This window comes from Lontra canadensis, unplaced genomic scaffold (assembly GCF_010015895.1).
Source record: "Lontra canadensis isolate GAN:19392208 unplaced genomic scaffold, GSC_riverotter_1.0 scaffold29, whole genome shotgun sequence".
Taxonomy (NCBI): Eukaryota; Metazoa; Chordata; class Mammalia; order Carnivora; family Mustelidae; genus Lontra; species Lontra canadensis.
This window is the reverse complement of record NW_022631023.1, coordinates 2,555,357-2,580,755: the sequence shown is the minus strand read 5'-3', so window position 1 is coordinate 2,580,755 and position 25,399 is coordinate 2,555,357. Positions and strand designations below refer to the sequence as shown.

At 63.0% G+C, this 25,399-nt stretch overlaps 1 pseudogene; it reads left to right on the top strand.

The window, feature by feature from the left end:
• The first annotated feature begins 21,215 nt into the window (after positions 1–21,215).
• LOC116872178 lies at positions 21,216–22,253 on the top strand (annotated as a pseudogene).
• The last annotated feature ends 3,146 nt before the right edge of the window (positions 22,254–25,399 follow it).

Genomic DNA, 25,399 nt, shown 5'->3' with positions numbered 1-25,399 from the left:
GGTCGCTGCCTCCCTGCAGGGCACAGAGCCTGTGAGTCCCCCCACAGGTGGGCCTGGCTCAGCAGCCCCGAGGGCGTGGGGGGAGCAGGTGGCATGTGTGCCCGCTTGGGGTCCAGGCCTGCAGAGACAGACAGTGGAGCAGGGCCCGAGCCGGGACGGTGGTGGGGAACTGTGGTTGAAGACAGAGGAGCGGGACAGACTTCTGCCAGACAGACTTCCGTCTGCGGCTCCCAACCTCCGGCCCCGCCATTCCCACCTGCTTGGTTGCCCTGGAGCCTCCCACCAACCTCAAACCCAGGCCCCGGGAGCCCTCGCTGACCTCCACCTCCTGCTGAGCTGGGCGGCAGGCGGCCTGCGCCCTGGGTGGGGAGATGCTCCCACGGCAGGATCTCCTGATGCCGCCCCCAAACCCCGACCAAGCCCGGCACCATTTCCTGGGGTTCGGCAGTGGCCCATGTGGACAGGGGCCATCACGGGAGTTCCCGATCCGAGGGGCAAACGCGGGGCCTGCGTGTCCTCTGAGACACCAGACACACACTCACGCGTCTCCGGGTCCTCCCGCTCCCGGAGTGACACTGGTGTCAGCCTTCGCAGAAGTGGCTTCCTGGGGACCTCACCCCAGCACACCTCACTTTGTGGAAGCGCGGGCTTCTTTGGAATCTGTGCTTGTTCCCAACATGGCAGGACCTCTGGGACCCTCCGAAGCAGCTTCAGACGAGCACTTGAAGGTGAGCTGGGACGGCGTCCACCTTGTTCATCGCTCTCCGTGCAGAGGAGAGGGGGCGTGTGTATGAGAATTGATGTGCGTACGCGTGTGGGGTGGGCTGTGCATGCACGAGCACATGTGCACGTGTGACCGCGTGTGAGCTCACGTGTGAGTGTGTGTGGCGTGCACAGCCGTGTGTGCGAGCTCATGCGTGTGTGACCGTGCAGATTCCTGTGTGAGCGCGTGCGAGGGCACACTGTGAGCATGCGCGCACGTGTGACAGTGTGTGCCGGTGTGTGAATGTGCAAACCGCACCCAGGCTCGGTCACGGTCTCGTGCACGTGTCTGGAGCATTTCCACTCAACAGCTGCGAGCCGTCGCACGCTCGGCCTCCTCGGGCCCCGGGCAAAGCAAACTTTGGTGGGCGTGACCCACGCAAACGGGCACAAGAGCACAGAGTCCCCTCCCCTGCTGGGGCTTCCGTGGGCACAGATCCCCCCCACCGAGCCAGCGTGCACGGGTGACTTCTCAGCTCCTGTGCGCAGGCAGCCCTCCTGCTGTCTGGGTCAGGCCCTGGAGTCTGCTCTCCGGATGGGGCCCCTTGCTGCCCTGGGCATGGGAGGCCAGGACCCCCAGGCCTCAGGCAAAGAGGGGTGCCAGAGCGCTCTGCGGCTGCCCAACAGGGCCTGCTCTCTGTGCTCCCAAGGACGCCAGGACCGTGGGCTCCAAGTTCAAAGCAGAGACGTCTCTTCCCTGTATTCACTTGGAACCGCACGTTTTCCCCCTAAGAAAGTAAAAGGAAACAGGTTTCCTCCCATTGTGCCGGCGGCTGGGGTCCCTCTGAGTTTTGCTCTGCCAAGAGGAAAGCTGGAGGCTTCGCCCCCAGATTGATGTCCCATGGCCTCCGAGGTCTCCCACAGATGTCGCGTCCTCACACCCAGCCTCCTCAGCACCCGGTTCCAGGGCCCGCTGGCCAGGGAAGGGCGCAGATGCTGCAGCTGGACCGCACAGCCCCCTCGAGCAGCAGCCCCACCCTCCGGTGACATCCTGAGCCCACGCCACCCCTCAGCCTCCCTCTCTTGCCGCCGCCTGAGCTGCCCTCCCCCGGCCCAGCTCGAAGACCCTCTCCTGTAGCCACAGCCACACCAGCCCTTGCCCTCCTTCCTGCGTGGACAGATCGACCAGTGGGACTCCGTCTGCTGCTCCCTCAGCACGGCACTGCCCATGTCCCGCCTCCCCCGCAAAGGCAGGAGACACACACAGCTCTGCAGTTGGTGCGTTTCCCCGCTAAACCATGGGGTCTGCTTCTTACCGCCGTCTGGAGCTCAGCTTCTGAATCCCCTTTCGCCACCCCTCAACCTGGGTTTAGTGTCTACAGTGACAAGGACATCCTTGACACTCCCAAGGGATCAGCTGGTGGGAGGGTGACCCTCACGGGCCAGGGTCTCGAGCAAGCCCCATGGGAACCCCAACACGCCTGGTAGGACACAGAGCCGTGCAGACAGGGTCCACCTGTCCGGAGCTCCCATGGTGTGGGACAGAAAGTGCTTATGTAGTGGTTTAACCACTCCTGATAGGATTTATGTGACAACATGCGCAAATCGTGACAGCAGGACAGGTGTCACAGCACTGCTCCTCAGATTCAGGGCCAATGATGGGCTGTGGCAAACCCCATAGTAGTCCCAGAGCACGGGACAGAACCCACAGGGAGAAGTGGGCAAGTGGGACGCTGGCAGGTCCTGTACACCCAGCCTGACGGATGGGCGGGGCCAGAGCTCGTCAGAGCCCGCCAGAGCCCGACACACGAGCTCGTCTCCTGGCCACCTGCTGCTCTCTGGACTCTGCCGTGCTCTGCGGGGGTAGAGAACCACAGAGGGTGTTGGTGGTCTCAGGGCAGTTTTGTGACGGGAGTGAAACCCTTCCCGGCTGGAGCCCTGCCCAAGGAGTTGCTTCTAGAACTGGTGTTTGGGAGGCTAAGCCTGGCAGCCCCCCAGCCCCCGCAGCTGTGTCCAGGCAGCCCAGAAACCCACCAGAGTCAGGCACGGGCCACCCTATCCCTCTTCACCAGCAAGTCAGGAGAGAAGATAATACAAAATATAATGATTTATGGTATGAATGACATAGTTTTCCCGGGTTTAATTAAGATTACGTTTCTTGCTATCAGAAGGAATAGAGGAATACCAGCCCGAAAATCTCATACCAGCCACACCATGACAATGACTTTGCACTGAGGTGTGGACTTGTGGTCCCGGAGAAGCAGGAGGAAGCCCACTGCACATCCGGGCCTCACGGCAGTGGGGGTACAAACAACCACGACTCCGATGGGGACTCCCTCTCTCTGGACAGAGGAAACAGGAAAGGGTCCTGTTAGGAGAAATCCGGGACAAAGAAGAGCTGGAGGAGATGACCAGTGGCAGCCCTGCAAAGTCCCCGAGAGCCGAGCTGAGGTGGAACACGGCCCATGGCAGGTGACACAGAACTGTGGTCTGACCCAGCTGGACCCACAGCTCGCAGCTGTGAATTAAAAAAGAAAGTCCACATTTTCCAGAGGATTTTCACAAGACCCAGAGCCTCCACATCACACTGTTGAAAATATTCAGGACAATCCAAGGGATCCAAAATTACTTGACGTACAAGGAGCCACAAAAATGCTCAAGAGAATGAAAACCAGAAGGTACGGCCCCTGCCCACGACGTGACCCCAATGCTGGAACCATCTGGTAAGGATTCTGACACACCTGTTATAACTATGCTCCACGTGGTAAAGGAAAACACACTTGAAGTGAACGGAAAGATAGAAATTCTCTGTTGAGAAATAGAAACTACAAAAACAGCTAAATAGGAACTTTAGAACTGAAAGATAAAATATCTGAAATTTAAAAAAATCATTAGGTGGGCTTACTATGATGGCAGTGACAGGAAAGGGGACAGAACGTACAGAGAGATCCATAGGAGATTTCCAACCTGTGCAACAGAGGAAAAATCAGCCTGAAAAAGAAACCGAACAGAAGCTTAGGGACTCGTGGCAAGCTAGCAAGTGTCCACTGTTCATGCCATGAGAGTCAGGAGGAAGGGAGGGCAACAATGGTGCAGGGAAAATAGTTGAAGTGATAATAGCAGAAAATGTCCCAAATTGGGGGAAAGACAAATGCACAGTTTTAACAAGCTTAGCAATCCAGAAAAAGCTAACTCAAAGAAAATCATGCCCAGCCACATCACAACGTGCCCAACAAAACCCCCAGGATCCCATGAACCCAAGAGCAAAGGGATGCGTGCCATATTGGGAAGAGAAATTCCAATGACCCTCGCTTTCTCCCCCAAACCACTGAGACCACAAGACGATACGGAGAAACCTGAAAGGCACATCGCTAAGTAAAAGAAGTCAGTCCAGAAAGGCTGTGTACTGCGAGCTTCCCACGAGATATTCTGGAAAAGGCAGAAGGACAGACAGAAGAAAGGTAGGGGGGCGGCTGGGGGAGGGTGGAGTTTCAGGACATTGAAATTACTTTGTGTCATTACATGTGAGTCCAAACCATAGAACGTACAGCACCAAGAGGGACCCCTCCTGTAAGCTGTGGTTTTAGTCGATAGTCGTATTGTAGCAATTGTGACAAGTGTGTCTGTGAATGCGGGCAGGAGGGCGCGGGGTGGGGGGTGGGGAGACACTCTAAGCAGGGGAGCGGGGAGGGGCACCACCCTGGGCTCCCTGCTCCATTTCTCTGCAAACCTTAATCGATTAATGAAAGAGAAATCAGGCCCAAAATAAACAAGCCCAAACCCCTTTTCAAACAACACGGAGGCAGAAGGCAGTGGGACAGTCTCTAGAGGGGAAGGGCTCCTGCGCGTTGACAGAGGCACCGCACAGAGCGGGGGAGGGGAGGGGGGAAGATCACGGCCCCGGAGCCACGGCGACAGACAGCGACAGAAGACACACGGGGGTAAAGCCAGAGAGCCAACAGCCAAGTTAAAAGGGAGTCCGGCCAGTCGTTGAAGGAAGAAGCAGAGGGAGCAGAGGGACACAGCCGGAGGGGACGAACGAGCGAGGGAAACATTGGACTGAGCCTGATTGCCTCCGCGGGCACTTCAGCGTCAACAGTTAAACACCCACCAGCGTGTGTCCACGGGGAACACGAGGGAGAACCAGGGGGTCCACTCTTCGGTGGGAACGTTCTAGAAGAGGGAGCACAGCAGGAGACGGACAGTGAGCCAGCCCTACCCCAGACCAGGATCACAGGGGCTGTCAGGACCCTGGGAACCTGGCAGGGTGAGGTGTAGGGACCCGTGGGTCTCTGGCCACTGCCCTGGGGTGCCCTGTGACCCCAGCTGGGCTCCCTCCCATTCCCCCGTTGGAGAAGCAGCATCCTAGGGTGCCGTGCCCCTCCACCGTGGTGGGGATGAGCGTGGGATCCCATCACAGAGCTGGAAAGCACAAGCGCCCCCAGAGCTCCGGTGAGTACCCCACTTCCCATGCTGAGTCATTTTTGGCTCTGTGAGAACGTTCCCTGTCTGGCCATCTGCTGGGTGTGAAAGGTCCAGACTCCCGTCCAGCCGGAGAAGGAAGTTGAGACTGGGTGGGGGGATGGCAGCAGGAGACAGGAGCTCACGAGGACAGACAGGAGCTCAGGGGGACACCCAGCAGCTGAGGGCAGGGCGCGGCCAGCACGGGCAAGCCGCAAAACCTCCACCTGTCTAAGGGCTGTGTCCCAGGAAGCCAGAAGATGGGGTCAGCTTCCTAAAAAAGAGGCCTGTGGCTTAGAGAGATGGAGCTATTTTTCTGCGTCTGCTGTCCTCGGACAGCCCCAGAGTGGGGTCCCGGGGGCCTCGGAAGCACCCAGCTTGTCCCCACAGAGCACAGGGCAGGGGAAGGCAGGAAGAGCATAGGGGCAGCCCCTGCAGAGGGACTGAGAGTGAAATAAACAGCACCCTCTTCGCTGGGATCCCAGGGTCCATGCTCTCTGTACAGGGCCCCTGGAAGCGTCAGGGGACCAGGTGGGCACAAGGCACTGGAGGTGGGCGGCCTACAGGGGGTCTGGGGGTGCTGGGGGACTACAGCTGGGCTGGGGGGTGCTGCGGCCTGCGTTCAGCCACCAGGTTTCGAGGAGTCCAGCCCCTCCGGCCTCCTTTCTATCCCCCCGCCCTGCGCTGCCCCATCCTCACTATCTCTGAGAATCAGAAGATGCCTGGGTACCCCGGCATCCCGCCCGGGCACTGGCGTCAGGGGCCGGCGGGCTCAGTCCCCATCCAGAGATGCTGGGGGGACAAGGAGTGCAAGGAGGGCCTTGATGGAGGTGCTCTCGGGGGTGGGGTGGTTGGGAGACGCCCCGAGGAGGCAGGGGGTGGGCAGAGGAGAGCCTGACTGGGAAGGAGCTCAGGGCAGGGCGGTGGGGGTCTGCTCAGGATGGGGATCCCAGGGCAGCAGTGTTGCTTGGGGAGGCTGTCCTGACCTGAGCTTGTTTCACCAACTCTGGACACCTCTGGGGGCACCCCCCAGCCCACCTAGAGCCACAGACTCGGGAGCACCGTGCCCTGCCACCCGGAGTAGGGGAGTGCTGGTCCCCAAACTCTGCCCACGTCCTCACCGCTGGAACCTCTGATGAGGCCTTATTCGGAGCAGGGGTCTTTGCACATGTGACTAGCTAAGGACCTCGGGATGGGACGTCCCGGGATCCCCACGGGCCCCAACACCAGCCCAGTTTCGACAGCCGCCAGCCGCGCATGTGCACGCGCCGCGGGAGCGAGGCAGGCAGGAGGAGGCCGAGGCAGGGAGCTGGAGCAGGGCTGGGGCGGACGGCCACCCGGAGGCCCAGACCGGTGGCCTCTGCGTCCGTCCCTCTGCCCCACCACTTTCTCCTCCAGAGCCGCCGCCCAGAGTCCCCTTCCTGCCAGCCGGGGCTTTCCGACCAGTTACTCACCACTTTCCCGGTGTTTGTCCATCCGGGATCCCCGCCCATTCGGGGTTGTTCTGACTTGCCCTGGGCTTTCCGTGTGTCTTCACGCCGCTTATGTAATGAGCGCTTTGTGCACCAGGCAGGCTCCGCCGTCCCAGGGAAGCCAGCAAAGGGAAAGCCCGCCACCCATGCAGGGGGTCTGCACCCGCTTCCTGCAGCCTTGGCCAAAGCGCCCGGCTTTCCCCCACCTCCCGATGCACCCCCCTTCCTAGCCCTCCCTTCCTGCCCTGCCCCCAGTCCCAGGGTCAGAGAGCCAGCAGCAGCTTGGCCAAGAGGTGGGCTCACTCTCTGCCCTGGACCGTGATGCTCGAGCAGCCTAGGGGACTGGTGAGGGTCCCCCCACCCCGAGGCCCAGCAGGGGATGCCGAGGCACGAGTGGGGGCTTGCTGGGGTGGGTCACCCAGAAGCAGACGCTGAAGCAGTATTCTAGGACAGTTTATGTGGGAGGTGAGTGGGGGAGGGCAGGCAGTGGGGTCCACCCATGGGGGCCTTGGGGACATTACGGACACAGGCAAGGACTGCCCTGCCTGGAGAGAGGGGAAGCTGGGGGGCCTCTAGTCGTCTCTGTCATGGCCAGGGGCTCCTGGGGCATTAATGAGGGAGGCTTCAGGCCTCAGTGAACACAGGATGCCAAGTGCTTGGGGACCCACTGTGCACCAGGCTGGAGGGACAGAAGAAGGAAGGGGTGCTCCGGTGCCCGAGGCCCGGGGGCCCCCCTGCCAAAGCTCGAAGTGGAGAGACGCAGCAGGAGACAGAGGGAGGGGGAGATACTGGCTTTTCCCTGGTCCTGACGCTCGGAGCCCACTGGAATACGAGATTGCCCAGGCCTGGGGGCTGGAAGCGGGGAAGCTGTGGGGCCTGGGATGGAGCCTGTGAGCCGAGCTCAGCAGGGGCGGTCCCAGCATCCCACGTGCCCCCCAGAGACTGAGAGGGAAAGTGTCCGGTGGGAGGTGGTGGCCCTGGGCCTGCCGCAGGGGAGCGTCCAGCAGACCAGCAGAGCCGAGAGCACCCAGACGTGCCTGGAGTGGTCAGGGAGCCGTGGCCGGGGCCTCCCAACTAGTCCCCCAGGAAAGTACCAGCCCAATCTGTCCCCCCATTTCCTATTGGCAGGGTCTGCGGGACCAGGATGTCAACACTCGGGCCCAGCCGGCCGCCTCCAGCCCCGCCGGAGGCCGCGCGCTGACGTGGGTGCTCCACGGAGCTCAGGCGCCTGGTCCCCTGTTTGTTGTCCTGCCCGCTGCTCCGGAAGCCGGGCTCTCCGCTTCCTGGACGCGCCAGAGGCCCAGCTCCATTTTATTCCCCGAATAGGAAGTCTCCTGCGAGCTTCTGGTCAGATCCCTGCGGAGCCGACTGCATTTCGGCCAAGACGAACGGGCAGGAAGCGTCATGACCTAAATGGGCCGATGGGCCGATAAGAAGCCCAAGGAGAAAGCCCTCCACGGCCTTGGCCCAGAGAGCCAGCAGGAGGGGGCCACGGCGAGGGAGGACGGACCCCAGAGCTCGGGGGCCCCACGCCGCCTGGCCTCGGGGACTGCACCTCCCGTGTCCCCAAGGGCCCCGCATTTGGCTCTCAAACATGCTGGCCGATCTACAAGGGCAGAAAAGTCCCAGAACCTCAAACAAGGGCGCCTCCCTAACAGTCACACTCAAAAATATTATGACTCAGCCTCCTACTCCCATGATGCGGAGGTTGTCCTAAGAAGCAGGGGTGTGAGGACGCGCACGGTGGCGTCATCCTTACCCATCACCTCCTGCGTGGGATCCCTGCACCTGCCCGGGAGCGTCGGACACGGTCGCTCTCAGGAACTGCGTCACGTCTAAGAGGACATTAGCCTCACACTTGTACGTAGAGGGACGGCATCCGCCAGGCCCCGCAGGACAAGACAAGAGCTGCTGTCCCTCCTGCCGTGGCTGCACATGTTCACCCCGGGGGCCTGAGCGGGGGAGCAGCGGCCCAGTCCGCGGAGAGCCGGGCCAGCTGGTTCACGCTGAACAGTGCAGCTGCTGGGTTCGCCACCCTGATCACGCCCGCGGCCCCCGCCTCCCCAGTCCCTCGCCCAACCTGGGGATTTCATGGACTCCGGGATCACTGCCACGTGTCCCCCTCTTCTCGGCTTCAAGGGGTACAGCTGGGCCCTCAGAACCGGGGCAGTGGTCCCAGCACAGGAACCTGTCCCCTCCTCCAGCCCCCTCGCTGCTGGAAGGGCTGATGGAACAGACGTTCTCTGTGCCCCTGGCAGCCTCTGGCCAGGGCCTTGCCTGGCCTGTAGCTCTAGTTCCTCTCAGACTGGCCGCTGGTGGGCGGGTTGCCGACTGTGCAGGGAATCGTGGACAGCTTTCCTTCTGGAGTCTCTTTCACGAAAGAAGATGCCAGGGCTGGGGTGCTCCCCTCGAACGGCAGGGACGGACCGGGTCGGCTCTAGACCACAGGTGGCAGAGGCCACACACCTGGCCAGTGGGGGACGAGACTTGAACGGGAGGCTGTGTGACTCTCTGAAAATCGTGGTGGCCCAGGAGCAGGCAGGGGCTGAGCAAGGGAGGAAACGCAGGTCCCTGGCTTCTGGGAGGCAGAGGAAGGGCGGAGAGGGGCGCCCGGGTGTCGGGGTGCAGGCCTGGCAGGTGGGGACGCAACTCCGGGGCCGTGGTCTAGGTTGGGGCATCCACAGGTGAGCTCATGATGGCGGGGCAGCAGGACAAAGTGGGCAGGAGAGAGGACTGGGGAGGGGACAGTGGCACCCTGGTGGGGGTCACAGAGGCTCCTGGGCAAGGTCAGGGGCCTCAGAGTCCCACGGACATGGCAGACGGGGACTCCACATGGGGAGGTAGCCCGCACCTGCTGCCCAGGGCCACCATGGGAGCCGCTCCCAGCTGGCACTGTCCCCAACACTCAGCATGTGACATGATGGCAGGCTCTGTCATCACCCCGTTTCCCAAGTGAGGAAACCTTTCAGCCAGGGGGTTTCCAGGACCAGGGACTTCCCCTTCCACCAGAGGGACAAGGCCGTGGGGACCCCCAGTGGCAGTCACACACAGGCCCCCAGGCCAGGGACCAACGGGGTCCTACTCCACCAGCCCCCAAAGCCCTCTCCTCTGCACTCTGCCACCAGGGAGGGCAAAGCTGCTGGCCTCAGGCCTGAGGTGGCCGCTGGCCATCCACATGAGCTCTGGCCAGCCATGTCACCCCCAGGGCTCAGGGCCCTGAGCATGGGAAGGTGGAGGGGGGAGGTCAGTTCCAGACCCAGGCAGATCCCGGACAGCCCAAGTGCAAAAGTGCCAGGCCACTGGTGTGACCTCGTGAGTCACCGTCCCCGGAGCCAGGCCCGGATTATAGGAGGCTGACGAGGTTTCCAAGGAGAGAAGCCCCAGCCTCGCATGGAAATGCCCACACCCAGGGCACACTCCGTGCCTGCCCTTCCCCGCAGACAAGCCCTGGCCTGCGCCCGGCCGCCTGCGTTCCCGGGGAGGGAGCGTCCCCCTGGACTCGGAGCCCCCACCCTGGGCGGCCCCCTGCACGCCAGGGGCTTTAGGCCCAAGGCGCTGGTCCCCGGTGCTGGGCTAGGGGAACGTTGAAGGAGGGCTTCCCCAGCGGCCAAAGGGCCCGGGAGCTGGTTCCTTCCTCCGTGGGGCCTCCGTGGACAACAGGACGCCTGATCCCAGCAGAAATGTCCCCCATTAGCCCAGACTGGACATGGATAGCCCAGCCTTTGGGATCAGGCATATGGGGGCCATGGGCAGGCTGATTCGCCACGTGGGGTGAATCCTGGTCACGCAGGTGGTGGGGGACAGAATCCACTGTGCAGTGGGCAGCGTGGCCCAGGGAGATGGCCCAAGCCGGGGAGTGGACAGTGGGTGCCCCCCACTGAGGACCCTAGAAATTTTGTTCTACCTTTTCAGGCAACACCAAGCCCCACGTGTCTCTGTGATTGGTCCCGCCTTGTCGCATGGCCTTGCCCACTTTTCTCAGGCCGGTGGCATCTGAGGCATCCTGGCTGTCACCCCACCAGCCCGGAAACGCCCTGTCTCCCTCCTACTGGGGACCCGCGTCGGGTGACAGATGGCTTCGTCCCGCACCCCGGGCCTCCCATACACAGGCCAGGAGGGGAATTAGGTTCTGGGAGAAAAGTCCAGCTTGGAAGCCCAGCCCAGCCCTCCGAGTCCCACATGCTGGTGGGGGGCTGGTGCAGCTGCTCAGAGCTTGGCCCCTCGGCAGCCGCCCCCTGACAGGCAAACCTGGGAAGCAGCGTGGCCCATGTGACCCTCGTGACTCCAGATCCCTGGCGCAGCACACCCCTGCAGGCGCTCCTGCCCGTCCTCGGGTGCCCAGCTCCGCCTCCCCCTCTCGGTGGGCACCCCACGCACCCAGCCGTATTCCGGGGTGCCCAACAGCGCTGGGCCAGGGAAACCTCGGCGCTGGCTGACCGACCAGTCCGGCTCCAGCAAGCGCCCCGACTGTCCTCACCCAGGCTGGCCCGGGCACCGGAGAGTCTCGCTACAACAGCCCCTCCCCACTGCCCCTTCCTGCTGGAGCCACAGCCACCACAGGGGAGGCCAACGTCTACCCGGTGCCCCCCACGCCACTTCTCTTCACTCCGCTGGTTCAGCCTGAGAACCCACCGCCGCCTTGCAGAGTCGGCTGGCACCAGGCCACGCACTTCCTAGAGCCAGAGAGATTCCGAGGGGTCCCACACCCATCCAGTGCTGAGACGCGACGGTGGGGCAGGAAGCGGGCAGGACCCACAGCTCACCTGTCCTGCCAGTCTCCCTGGGCGCAGCCCCCATGTCTGGACCCCAAAGGCCTGCCGTGAGCAGGAGCCAGTCCCTGGATGTGGATGAGCGGGTCCCCACCGGGGACAAGGGGTCCCTGCCAGAGTGGCACAGTGGCGAGGCCCTGCCCCCAGCAGGAACGCAGGTGGGACCCAGCACGGGGGCGGGCCCCTCTGAGAAGGCCTGCTCGTCGGGTCCAGGCAGGGTCTCGGGCTACGTCTGCACCTCTCTGTGCTTCCACTGGGCCAGCGGGTCCCACGCACGGGCCACCCCCGCCCCGTGGGTCCTTCCCCCGATTTGAGGACCCCCCCGGCCGCGCTTCTGCCAGGCCCTCAGCTGTGCAGGAGGAAGCAGAGCGGACAGACCCCGCACACCAGCGTCTCGCAGGCTCTCCGTGTCCCCATCTTGGGGCTTTCCCCTGTAGAAAGGTCATGCCTCTCGCAAGACCCTGTCCCCAGCTCTGCCATCAGGGGACCACAAACGAAGATCCGTCTCTTTCACAGAAAACGTGACGGCAAAGCTCCAAACGTGGGTCACGGCTGTGGCTGCACAACTTGGCGCAGTTACTACAACGGACTCTCGACGCCCTGAAGACAGGTGGGCTCTGTGGGACGTGAGTTCTACCCAGTGAGGTTGGTTTTCAACAAAACGTCCACAACAGGCCGGAATTTCATGCAGGGGGGCAGCCCGTGGGGGCGGCGGGGGGCTGGCAGGCCCGGCCAGCCTGGGTGCGGCTGCCCCTGCTCGGTGACCCGCCCGCCGTCACCCCTGCCACAGGCTCTCCTTTCTCAAGCTCGGTTCTGCAGCTCAAACAAGAAAACCCTAAACAAACAACAGAAGTGGCCAGGGCAGCCAGGGTCCACGGGCTTCCCGGCTGGGGTGGGGACACTGTCTGGGCCCCCGCGGCTCTCTGTTCCAGCGCCCGCCGCTGCCATCCAGCCCCTCGGGCTCCAGCCTCCCTCCAAGGGGCTGTGACCCCAGGGCCACCAGGCACCAGGCAGCTTCCCGCACCTTCCTGCCCACTCGCTGGGCTAGAGGAAGCGCCCAGGAAAGGGCCCCCCTCCTGCCCCATCCCACCTGCTGCTCCGACCTGGCCTCTGGTGACACAGCGGCGCCCACCGCAGCGGCCCAGCGGCCCAAACAACAGAAAATTAAGAGGCCAGCGACCAGAGGCACGTGGAGAAGCATTAGGCAAGAGTGTTAAGTGACATCCTTCTATTTTCTCAATGCCTCACTTCTCAAACTTAATGTAAAAGTCAAGGGCACTTAGAGTTTTCCCAGCCATTCCCAGTTTGGGGATGAGCGTCAGCGGGTCCCCTTGCGCGGTCACACGGCTGGTACAGGCTGGGCGCGAGCGGCCAAACCTGTCACGCGGCTTTGCGCGGCGGACAGGACGCACACACATGTCGTCTTCGCCAGGACTGTGGCTTCAGTTGCACGAAACAGATTGGAAAACACCAGCATTACCTCTCACTTTGTCTTGCTTTCTGGCCTCGTGCTTAACCCTTCCAAGCCCACAGCTCTGCTAGTGTTTAACGTTTTCCCAGAAGTCTGATGATGCTAGGCGGAGCCTTCCTGGGGACCCACAGGACACGACCGTGTCCTCAACCGACAGTGACAAGGGAGTGATTGACTGATGTCTGGCTTCTTGTTAGGAAACCATCCGATAGAGACTAACGTGGAGACGAGAGCCTGTCACCCCCCAGCCGCTGTCAGCAGCGACCAGTGACCCACGGCCTGTGGCTCCTGGCCACGCCACACCCACGGCCCGGCTCAGGTTTCCACCCAAGGAAATCCCGCACGCCGGGTGGGTGTCCCCACAGTTCTGCCCGAGCCTCCCGAAAGACAAGTCTCCCTTCCCAAATGATCACACCTGAAAATGAAATGAGCATCTGCTGGCGACTTCGGCGTTCCCAGCTCCCCTCTGTGCCAAGATGCTCCAGGAGACCATAGCTGTGCTGCTCCGCGGGGCTCGCTCAGCCAGGCCACGCCGGGTCAGCGCGCAGGGCTGCGGTAGGACCAGGACGACCCTCCCTCCTCTGAGCTTCTGGAAGCTATGGGTGCCACCTGCAGGCTCCGTCTCGGTCTGGTCGGCCCCGGGGTGGGAGTGGGGTCTGTGCCGTCCCGCGGTGCACAGCGTCTGGCCGCCCTTCTCCCTGCGACTGGCCGGGTGGGGGTCCGGATGGGGTCTGCGTGCCCCGATCCCCTGGGAGGGCCCCACAGCCCGGTCACCCCCCACTCCGGGAGCCGCTCGGACCGCACAGTGTATCCGTATTTCACTGGAAGTTGCAAAATGGCGAGATCTTCATTCCGTTCATTCATGTTCATACTAAATTCATGTCATTTACGAGCATTTACGTTCATTACGCTCACTTACGTTAGCTGGCTGTTTAGAAAGAATTCTCCCTCATCAACATTTTGTTTATCGGGAAAGATGGGTAAATTCTTGATTCTGCCCCCGGATCAGTTGCCAAATAAAGGGTCCATTCCCTAGTGTCCTGCCAGGGTGAAGGGCTGAGCAATCAATTGAAAGAAAAATAAACAGGATGACAGCCCCGGCAGGGGCCACGAAGGAGGGGCGTGAGGCAGAATGAGGTGCGCGCAGGACCTGTGAGCTGCTGAGGGCACACGGGACAGGACACCTCACCTTGCATCACTGGAGTGAGGCCAAATGGACCAAATGAAGCAAGGATGTGAACCTTGTGAGAATCCGAGAAATCACATCCAGAAAACGGGTATCATGTGCAAAGGCCCTGAGGCTACTCTGTGACCCCGAGTGGAAGACTGAGCAGGTCCAGTTCCAGGAAGGAAGGAAGGGGTGACGGAGGCCTAGGGAGCCCCTGGGCAGCTCCGAAGGGCAGAGAGAGGGGGGAGAAGGCAGCAGGAGGTGGCTTCGTGGAGCCCTGAATGGCAGAGTCCCCTTGGAGAAGCCACTGAGGCCAGTCTCCCCTGAGCCTGTCCAGTCCTGATCGCCGTGTCCCATGACCCCCACCGGACCACAGGCCTCCTGATGCAGCAGCTGGGGTGGGGGCAACATGCGTGTGTAACTGAGGGCAGTCCCTAAGCCGAGAGCAGCTCTTGTATCTCCAGCAGCTCCCTCGCGGGCTCCTGCACGGGCCCCTGACCAAGGCATCCCCGTTGTCTGGAAGACTGAGGCCAGAGGTGCCACAGCTCCCCAGGACCCCGCAGGGTGTGGTGAGCGTGGAGGCCCCCAGGTCCACGTGAGCAGCAGGCGCCCCTCTGGCAGAAGCCAGGCCGGGGGGACTCTGGGGGCCATCACACCCCTTGCTAGCCCCCTACCAGCACCCCTACCACCTCGGGCCGGCCGTCCTGTGACTCAGAGGGGAGGCAGGGCTGCCAGAGCACGGCTAGAAGAGCTTCAGAGGGACCCTAAGGACTGACCTTCCTCTGGGCAGAATTAGCAGGCGTGGTCAGCCCTGGCTGTTCCCTAGCCTGGGATGCAGGACTGCCGGGGACAGAGCGGTCCCCTCCCCAGAAGGCCAGCTCTGCTCCCACCTTGAGGGGCAAAGGGTGAGGCAGACGGTGTGGAGGAAACTGTGAGATGCCTCCTCGGTGTCCTGTCCCATTGCCTCTCTTTGGATATCCCCAGACACCAACCCCCCATACCTCCAGGAAGACCACCCAGCTTGTTCTGTCTCAGCTCAGGGAGGGCCAGCTGCAGGTCACACACCAGGGCTGGGGTCCCAAGCCAGGCCACAGGGGCTCACCACACCCCCAGAGGACATCCCACCTGTCCAGGACCTTCCCACCTCTCCAGGTGCCCCCTGTGCCTCTCCCCTGTGCCCTCTCTCTGTCACTGTCTTTGTCTCTCCCATGTGCAGAGTACAGAATTCCAAAAATGACAGACCTTCCCATGTGGGAAAGGACTCCATGTTTCCTCTGACATCAGGCACGTGGAAGGGGGACACCAAGGCCTGAGTCACCCAGCCAGGTCCCCGTAGCAGGGACATGGGGGCACATGGCATCATTCAGGGCAGAGCTCGACCTTGGGAAGGAGGGCTTTGTGGACGGCACAGTCCCCCACAGGGACCATAGAGAGGGAGCAGGAAGGACGGGCCACACGGCCACTGCTGGGCTGGTTGGGGAGCAGAGAGCAGACGTGGGTCAGAATCCTGGGGTTCACACCCGCCCACAGCAGGCCCCGGGACTCCGGCAGAGCGAGCCTCACGCCCTGGCCCCGGGAGGAGATGGAAATTAGTGGCTCAGTGGAACTTCTTGGCACACGAAGTTCCCGTTTAATTCTCCCAACAGCCCGGGTGTGGAGCCGAGTGACGTCCCCACTTGACTGACATCTGCGACCTGCCCGGCTGCCGAGGGGGCAGGAGGACGTCCGCAGGCCCCGCCCGCCTTGCTGGCCCCTGCGTCCCCCTGTGGATCGCGGCGCTCATGGTGACATGCCGGCACTCGGGGGCCTTGGGGGCTGGACCGGTGGTGGGGCTGACAGTGTCTTGCAGGAGAAGACCTTGGTCCCAAGCAGGATGCCCGTCAGCCTCGCCCACCCCTCCTCACAGACGGCCCGAGCGGGAGGCAGACAGACGCTTCTCCCAGGGGCTGAGCCAAGCCCGCGGCCAGGCGGAAGCCAGCATTGTCTCTGCGCGGCCTCTGGGAGGCCGGCCACCGGGGAGACACCTTAAATCATTTCAAAGCTGCCACCGGTGCCCTTGGTTGGGGTTTGGCTACTGAAATCCAGAAACGCTCTGAAAGCCACTCCAAGACCAGCTCCAGCCAGCCTCTCCCCTCCATGGGGATGCCAGAGGGGTCCCAGGGCTGTCCTTGTCCCTCCCACACACACGTGCTTGTGCACACGCCCGCCACTCTCACCCGCGCACACACTGTCTGCACCCACACTCCCACACACCTGCACACGTGAGCTCGCACACCCAGGAGGGCAGCTTCCCTGCTGTCCCCCAGTGTCCCCAGTGTCCCCCAGGGTCCCCACCCAAGCGGGAGCCCGGGCCTGGGGTGGCATCTGGGTCCTGAGACAGCCACAGCCCCACCTAGAGTCCAGGCTCCAGCCAAGCGGCTGTGGGAGCGGGGGTGGCGAACAGGTGGGGGCCCTCAGCGCTGCCCCCCTGCCGCCCGGATGACAGGTGCTCGGTGCCGTGTGGGGTCTCCGAGCAACCACCAGGCCTGAGCTCTCGCCCTCACTGGCCAGGGCTTCCGGAACTCGGGGCCGGCCCCCGCTGACAGTTGGGGCAGCTGGTGTGTGCCATGGGCAGAGGTGCAGCAGGGTCGGGCTGGGGCTCCCATCTCCTCCACGCTCCCCTCCTGAGGCCCTGGCCTCCCAGGCCCGCTCACAGGGGCCGGATGTGAGGCCCCTGCCGTGTGCGCTGCCGTCATTCCAACCACGGCTTGGGCTCTGGGCACCGCCCTGCCCGCTTGGCTCTGGGTCCCAGCCTGGGGCTCCCCACAGACAGCCTCCGCAGGGCAGGAGGGCGCCCTCCATCCCCTGACCTCCAGGTTCCCCGACCCCATAAGCACTGGCTGATAACAGATCAATAACAGATCAATTATGGATCAATATGCAAGGAAGCAGCAGCACTCCTGGCCAGGGTACCTGCGGCCCTTCTGGATGGTGACCTCTCGCCCCAGCCCCGCTGCCCCCGAGCCCCGCACGGCCCCCAGGACACCCCCCCACACTCCCTGCGGCTGGCGGGGGCAGCGGGGAGGCGGCTGCTCCGCCCGCGGTGAGCCTGTGTGTCACGGCCCCGCACCCCAACACTGGCCTGGAGCCCCGCCTGCTTGGGGTGACCCACCCAAGGGTCCTCTCAGGCCGGGCTGGCTCTTCCCTGGGCCGCCACGGGCACGTTGTTCTCCCACACCAGAGGACGCGGCCCTCGCCGGCGGTGCTCCCAGAGGAAGGCACCGTGGCTCCAGGTGCTCACAGAGACCCGGCTGGAGAGAGAGCCCTGGGAGGTGGCCCGTGTCCGGCTGCTCCAGCCACCGGCCGGCGAGTCCCAGGGGGGTGGCCTGCCACCAGCTGGAGCCTCTGGTCCCGGCTGGGGGTGCTCACGGGGCAGCGAGACAGAGCAGGGAGGTCGGCTGCTCGGGACCCCCTCCCAGGTTCGGGGGATCACGCCTCCTTCAAGGTCAGGCCCCTGTAATGCCGCCAGGGGACCGCGCTGACCAAATGGTCAGACCCGAGCGATCGCCGCTCTCCGCCGCTCTCAAGGGAACCAGCAAGAGAGAGTTCCCGCCCGCGCAGGGCTCGTCCGCAGGGCGCAAGGCACCCACGGCAGCGGCGGGGCCACAGGCGGGAACCGCAGGCCTCCGAGCAGGGAAAGAGTCAAGTCACCTCCGTACGCAGGGTCGTGCTCACAGGTCACGCGCACACACCAGAGCAGACGAAGGAATTCTGCACAGCGGCAGGATGAGAATCCACAGGCAGAGCCCAGCCGCGCTCCCGCGCACACGGCGACCGGTGTGACCAGGAGCGTGAGGAACGGCCCCGCCACAGACAGAGTCACCCGATGGACCCGCCAGGAGGCCCAGCGCTCGCTCGCCGAAACCCGCTGAGGGGTAAACTCGCGTTCGCGCGGCCAGGCCCGGGGGCGCAGACACGCGGTCGCACGTGGACGTGTCCATGCACCAGTGCACGAACAAGATGTCACAGACACACGCGCCCCAGGCCGCCGGGCAGCCGGCACAGACGCACCACAGTCGGGCCGGTCTGTCACCGCGCCGAGATTCCGTGTCCGGCTGCCGAGGCCCCTCCCCGCTTCCCAGCAGCGGGGGACCCTGATCCCACTGTGCCGTGCCCCCCGCCACGGACTGATCACCTCCCGGAGGCCCCTCCCCCGCAGAACACCGCCACGGTGGGGTGAGGAGGTGAGCGAGAAGCGTGGAGCGCCAACCGCCAGCCTGCAGCAGCGGACGGGGGAGCAGTACGCGACCTTAGGAAGGAAGGTCATTCGACCCCACTCCCCCGTGGATGCACCTTGGGGACGTCGTGTTCAGGGACACCAGCCAGACACAGGCTGACCGGCGCCACGCGCCGTGTGCACCTGAGGTCCCTGGGGCAGGCGGGTCCGGAGACAGACAGGGCGGGGGTGCGGGGCACGGGGGAGGGGACGGGAGGCCGTGTGGGGAGATGGCAGTTCTGGGGGTGGGCGGTGGGGATGGTGCACAGCAGCAAGTGTGCTGAGTGCCCCGGGCCTGCCCCCGGACGGCTTCGCGGGTAACTGGATGTTTCTTGTGCTCTAGCACGACAGAGAGAGCCCGAGGGGTCAGGGGGCGCTCCGGGCCCTGCAGCTCGTGCCGGAAGGAGGGACAGCCCCTGCCGGCCTGCTGCGTGTGCTCGTCCCGGCCCGCTGTACCGTCACACGTCACGTGGCTCGCTGGTGTGGCGCCTTGGCCTTGGCCACCTCGGCGGGGCCTCCCCGGCCGTGGAGGGGCTGAGCCTGATGAGACCCTGCCAGGGCCCCGAGCCCCCGTCGGCTGCTGGGACGGCCCCAGAGCAGCGTCTCAGGCAGAGCCTCAGAAGTGACACAGGGCTCCCCGGACAAGGGCAGCCTGGAGCGGGAGAGGAACTTTCTGGAACACGGGTCGACAGGCAGGGATAGGTCCAGCCCCTGGGAGCATCTGGGCCTCCATGTCCCCCACCCTGGCTCCCGGGCCCGGACGGGGGGGGAGAGGAGAGCCAGCTGGGGCCCTACTCCCCGTGCCCCTGCTCTCCCCTAGGGGGCCGGCACGGTCCTCCCTGGAGCGGCTCACGTCCCATCGTCCTGTGGTCACTCAGACTCACAGAGTGGACTCTCAGCTGGTATTGGGAAGTCACCCTCGGGGTCACTGGGTTAGCACTTTTTCGTAGAGAATTTGTATCTGCTGCTGTAGGCATGACTGAGGACTCGGCTCGTGGGGACAGTGCCATACAGAAGTCACGGAGAGCTCAAGCCGCTGGGTGTGCCCCCGTGTGTGAGGGGCGCCCGGTCACGTGAGTCCTGGGCGGCAGGGAAGGCCCCGGGGAGGGAGGGGGAGCCCAGCTGCGACCCCACACCCTCAGCTCCAGCCACAGGCCTGGGTGGGACAGAAGGCCTTGTCTCTAAAAGGACACAGGAGGGGACTCGGGGCAAATGGCCAGCTGCCTGCCGAGGGCCTGGGAGGACCGGCCATAAGCCCGGGGCGGGGGCTGCCTTCTAAACACGAGTGGCTTTTCCTGGTGGCCACTTGCTCACCCTGTGGTCCCTGTGCCCACAGAGCTCAAGGGGCAGCTCCAGGCATGACCAGGCTGGGGGGGGACAGTGAGGCCAGAAGGTGGGGGAGGAGGACAGATGCCACCTGCTCAGACAGATGCAGGGTGTACCTGCCTGGACAGGCGGCCCAGTGTCCTCAGCAGCCCGTGACCCTGCCGTCCTCAGAGCTCAGGCCTCTCCCCTTCCCACCCCAGCTACACTCACACACACACTCACACCCCACACACACACCTGCCCACCACTCCCCCCTGTATCAGGCCCCCCCCACCCGGTTTTAGCCACCCTCCCGAACTTTGTGTGCAGTGATGGTTGGGGGTCAGGGTCAAAGCCAACCGCTACACCCCAAACCCTGGGAGTCTCACTCAACGTACCCCCAGCCAGGGTCATGCAGGCCTTCCCACCAGCACGGGACACACGCTAGAGTGCGAGCGAGGGCCTTCCCCCTTGTCTCTGGCCTGTAACCATCGGGACTCAGGACAGCCGGGCCCGGGTGCTAAGAGCACGGTGAGGGACACAGGAAGGGACTGCCGGGGTCCTGGGACTGCTCCAGGGTCCCCCTCCCAGGCAGCCCGTCCAGCCTCATGGCCCCAGACATCCGTGTTCCCTAGCCCCCCAGTGCCAGGGCACACGCGCCGCCAACGGCAGCCATGTGACCTCCTCCAATGTCATGCTGCGTGCCAGGCCCTGTCCCGCCTGCGGGGGAAATGGCAGTCCTTGCAGCTGTCCCCAGAGTGGGGACCGGAGTGTCCGTCCCCACGGCTCGGCGGGGCACAGCTCGGATGGCGTGTCGGAAGGCCATGTGACAGTGTCTCTCAAACAGGGAGCACGTGCCCATGACCGGAGTCCCGTACCAGATCACTGGCAAGGACGACCCCGCGGCCAGTCCATGGCCTAAATGTCCGTGCACGGGGACGGCTGGAGAGACCCGTGGCGCACGCACACTCGGGACGCCAGCCGCGGGCAAAAAGGATGAGCCAGACACACACCCACGTCCCGACACGAAGGCCATGACCCGTTGCCGGGGGACACAGTGAGGGGTAAAGGGCGCGAAGGGCAGGCTGTGGTGAGTGGGTCCTCGCCCCCAGACACGTGCCCTGCCTGGGTCTGTCACCAGACGCCTTGCCACGGCCAGAGGGAGGCTGCCGGGTGGAGGCGGGCCGCAGGGGAGGTGGAAGGACTGAGTTTTGGTGTGATACTGAGCATTTTGTAAGGGACCCTGCAGGAATGTTGGGTTTAAATAAAGTACAAGCACGGAGAAAGGGTGAGCTAAGGCACGGTCACTGCTCAGTCCCGCGGGCAGAAATCGGGGTGCAGAGTCTGCGAGCGGGGGGCCCCCAGGAACAGCCCCATGGGACAGCCAGCTCGATAAAGGACACCCCAGCTGACTCGGAGAAGCCTGCTCACCAGGGGCCAAGCCCCCGACGCCCGGCAAGTGCCACTCGTTACCTCTGAATCACGGTGTGTGCCCCGGGCTGGGGTCCTCAGCTTGTGCAACCGGGTTCATGCGTGCAAGTGCATCTACGCAGGCACAGATGCCTGGGGGGCAGGGGCGGGAGCAGCCTGAGTGTGTGCCCAGCATGGGTGCATGCACGGAGCACACATCATAGGTACACACGGGTGTGTGTGCTTGGACACGTGTGTGCAAGTGTGTGGAATGGCCTTCGGCTTCCCAGAGCCAGCGCCGCGATGTGCGAACTCAGGGCCCCGCCTGGCGGCCACCACACCTTCCCGTCTCCCCTCTACTTTTCCTGCAGGGCCAGGCAGGCATGCACAGGGGCTGGTGGGAGCTGGGTGCGGGCCGTGCTGGGCAGGGATATCCTCCAGCGTCTGTCCCAGAGGGTCCAGCCTCAGTCGAGGGGGAGGGGACCATCAGGCCCCCTGTCACGGCCCTGTGACATTAGGAGGTACAGGCCTCCGTCTCTCTGTGAGACTGTCCCTTGGTGCCTGGACGAGGATGCGGCCAGGCCTGAGACACCCCCACCCGGGCCTGTGGTCACCTGTGGGCTCAGAACTGGGAAGCCCTGACAGCGGGACCGGTGCCATTCCCAGGGGCAGGAAAAGGGACGGACAGAGGTTGCCATCAGGGCCTGATGAGAGGTTCAAACAGCCCCCAAGGTGGGAGGGGCAGGGTGCCCCCCGACGTGGGTGCCAGAGGGCCGCCACACCCTCTAGGGCAGGGGCGGGAGGTGGCGAGCCAGCCCTCTCTAGACTCACCCACAGACGTTGGGCTGTGCAGCCCGAGGGCCGCTGGCTCAGAGGGGCCAGGAAGCGTGGAAGTTGCCGGAACATGGTCCCCCACATGTTCCACAGAAGATGTCCACAGATGCCCAGGGGGCCCTGGAAGGTGGGAAGGCAGCCTGGGGTGGTGCCCAGCCCCGGGCCGAGCTCAGAGTGGGAGACACAGCCCCCCGGCATGGGCTCCCCGCAACTCTGCGCCCATCCTCTCCTTGCCAGGGGGAAAGCGAGCCCCGCGCGGCTCCAGCAAGGAAGGGCAGAGCGCGGCAGAGCCCTGGGGGGGCCCGGGTGTTCCCGCCATGTGCGTAGAAGGCTCCGCATGGCTGGTCAGAGCAGAACTCCGTGTCCCGTGTATGGGCTGTGGGTTAAGGCATCAGCCCCTCTTTGACCTGCATTGGGCCAGGGTGTCCCAGGGGTTCCAAAACCAAAGCAGGTGGGAGTCCAGGGGAGGGCCCAGTGGGCCGGTGCTCCCGCGGCCAGGGGACCTGGAGCCGCCCCTGCTCACTGTCCTGGAACACGAGCAGCAGCCTGCGAGGCGGTCCCACGGCGCTGGGTCAGCAGAGCTTCCCAGAGGCCAACCCGCCACAGACCGCCCTCGCTTTTGCCCCCCCGCCCTGCTGCCACCGTCTTGGCTACTTCTGCGGCAGGAGGGGGATGGATTGATTCCGGAAGCTTCTGAGGGCCGGACCCTGGAACCAAGATCCTTTCAAAGAGCAGGAAAACCTTGGCCCGCGGGTGGGGCTTTCCTTCTGGTTCCAAAGTCCTGACGGCCAGGCCAGACCCAGGACTTGTTTGGACCTTCAAAGGGACCCGGAGTTGCCCCAAGTGGTCAGCACCCGCCCGCTGCTCTTGGCCTCTCAGTCCATGTACGGGAAGTCTTGGCTGTAGAACGGACACAACCCAGCAATGACCCCTGGGTCGTTAGGGACACATCTGAGGGGTCAGAGTGAGTCTGGATGCTGACTGGCAGTGACCCTCAGGTGCCCACCCCCAGCTGTCCCCCTGGAGCCTCTCTGCTGGCCGACCTCGACCATCAGCTCCCGACCCTCGCAAGGCTGACACCCCCAGACTTATGCCCTTTAGAGCACTGGTGGCCGCAGGCTGAGCCCCAGCCTTGGCCCTAAGTGGGCTCCTTAGAACAGTCTGGCTAAGCCTCAGGGGGCGACCCGAAGGATGGGGGTCAATGTGACCAGAGCCATTGCATCTCTCACCCCAACCTCCTTGGGTCAGGCGGGGGCGGAGCAGGCAGGGGCAGGCCCCATCCCACTCAAGGGCTCACCAGACCCGGGGCGTTCCTGAGGGACCAACAGCCCAGCTTCAAACGGCGGGTCGCTGTGTTTTCACCGGGGGGGTTTCCAGCTCAATGGCAAGTGTCCTGTGGCAGCCAGAGGCAGTGAGCCAGTCTGCAAACAGGCCCTTCCTCTCCGGGCCGCGGCGGGACAAGGAGGCAGCGGCGGAACGGGGGCCGGGGAAGGCCAGAGGGGGTGCTCTTTGCCTTCTTGCAGACTCCTGCCGGGTTGCTGGCGGGCCCCCCACCTCCCACCCCGGCTGACCCCCCATCCCCCCACGACCTTCTGGGCCCCGAAGCTCTGCGCCCCACCCCACCCGTGGGGGCCTGCCTGCCCAGCAGTGTGGTGCGACCTTGGGGACGAGGAGCACGGGGAGCTTCCAGAGCCGCAAACCACCCTCGCCGGTTTGGAAAACAAGCTGGCCGGATACCCCACAGGGCCTGACGGAGGGACCCAAGGCCCACGTGTATTCCCGCCTGGAGAGCCCACCGCCTCCCCTTCTAGTGCCCCAGCACAGGTGCACACAGGGACACACACATGCGCGTGCACACACACGCGGGGCCAGTCCATGGGGCCATGAAGAGGCCAGGAAGGGCAGGCGTGGGTCAGGGGTCTTCTATGAGCGGCAGCCTGCCTGACGTCCTCTGGCTCCTGGGAGTGGAGGACACTCGGTCATTCTCACAGGGCGCCGTGTGTGGTAAGCAGAGCCCCAGGGCTCGGGTGGGGGGCTGCCTGGGCCTGGAGACCCTCCGCACCAGCGCCCCACACAGACAGCAGCCCCATTTTCAGGGAGTTGATGGGATCAATTCGTCCTCTCAGCAACAGGGACTGCGAACTCCTGTTCATTCCCAACCTTGTTCACCCTCGGGATGGACTGTCGTTTACATTACAGGCTTTCCGATTGCTGCACGGCGGCACCTCTCCGCGGCGTCCACCAGCATTTCCCTGATGACAAGTGAAAGGAACTTACTTGCTTATTTGCAATCGGTGTGAGAACGTCTGTTCCCAACCCTTTGATCCAACAGCATTCTGAGCATCTGACCCAGGGCAACAGGGGCAGGAAAACAAAAACGCAGCATCCAGCTTGGGGAGGAAGTAGTAAGTTGTCTTTCTGCACTGATGACAGAATTCGCTGTGTGGGCAATCTTAGAAAAATGTACCAAAAAACTCCTAGAACTAGTAAATGTAGTGAGGTTTATATAAGATCTTGGTGCAGAAATAAAGTACATTTTGTTTACAAGCAACACGCACAATCCGAAGTTTAAATAAGAAATAACACCCAAAATATGAAATATTTAGGGAGAGATCTTACCAAAAGTGTGCATGTTCTGACTGTAAATTACAAAATATCGCTGAAGGGAATTAAGGTGAATTAAATAAATGAAGAGAAGAACCACGTTTGTGGATCAGAATATGCGGCTCTGTTCCTTCGAAGCCATCAAAGTCCAATCAGACACTTTTGCGGAAGCCGACGGGCTGAGTGTCGAGTTCATGGGGAGATGGGAAAGGCCTGGGATAGTCCAAATGGGATAAAGAAGCCTGAGTGTGGACAGATACTACCTGGTTTCGAGACTATCACAATCAAGACTGTGCGGTGTCAACATTAGGGAAGACAACATATGAAGGGAATAGAGTAGAGAGTCCAGAAACACATGGACAGTTTCCAACAAAGGTGCAGAGACAATTTAGTGGAGGTCGGACATCCGTAGGCACACGAGTGGAACTTTGACCCACGCCTCTGACCATACACTAAATAACTCAAAATCGTAAACCTAAATATATAGCCTCAAACCGTAACATTTCTAGAAGGAAGCAGGAGCCAATATTCATAACCTTGAGCTAAGGAAAGATTTCTTAGCTACAACACCAAGAGCACGAGCCATAAACGAGCCATAAAAGAATGTACGTAAGTTGGACGGCATCGAAATGAAGAACTTCTGCTTTTCCAGAAGCGGTACTGAGAAGCGGAGGACGAGCCGCAGACCCGGAGAAAAGTCTTTGCCAAGCTCCTACCTGAAGAATTTACACCCAGAATACATAGAGAACTCCCTAAACCCCAAACAGGAAAACAAACCACCCCGTTTAAAAAATGGGCAAAACGCGTGAGTAGACATTTCACCAAAGCAGGCACACCGATCGCAAATAAGCAAGTAAGTTCCCCTCACTTGTCGCCAGGGAAATGCCGCCGTGCAGCAATCGGAAAGCCTGTGATGTAAACGACAGGCCGTCCCGAGGGTGAACGAGG